General features: G+C 65.5%; 1 pseudogene; it reads left to right on the forward strand.

Annotated features, from left to right (window-relative positions):
- Positions 1–4: 4 nt before the first annotated feature.
- On the forward strand, positions 5–123 carry LOC111731774 (annotated as a pseudogene).
- The last annotated feature ends 196 nt before the right edge of the window (positions 124–319 follow it).

Below are 319 nucleotides of genomic sequence, written 5' to 3' on the forward strand. Positions count from 1 at the left end.
TTCCGCCTACAGCCATACCACCCTGAACGAGCCGGATTTCGTCTGAACTGGGAAGCTACGCAGGGTGGGGCCTGGTGAATACTTGGATGGGAGACCGCATGGGAATAGCGGGTGCTGTAGGCTTTTGCCGCCCGCCAGCCAGGGTGCCCCTGGACGCCCCACACCCGGGAGCTGCTCGCTCGCCCGCTGTCTCGGGGGTCCTGGGCTGGCGCACTAGCCCAAGTGCTTCTCCAACGTCCTCGCCCGCCCTCACCTGCTCTCCTGCAGCCAGCCTTGTGCTGTTTCCTCTCTCCGCTCTGGGCCCTTCCCTTCCTGGGCT

The sequence above is a fragment of the Pteropus vampyrus genome, unplaced genomic scaffold (genome assembly GCF_000151845.1).
Source record: "Pteropus vampyrus isolate Shadow unplaced genomic scaffold, Pvam_2.0 Scaffold396, whole genome shotgun sequence".
NCBI lineage: Eukaryota > Metazoa > Chordata > Mammalia > Chiroptera > Pteropodidae > Pteropus > Pteropus vampyrus.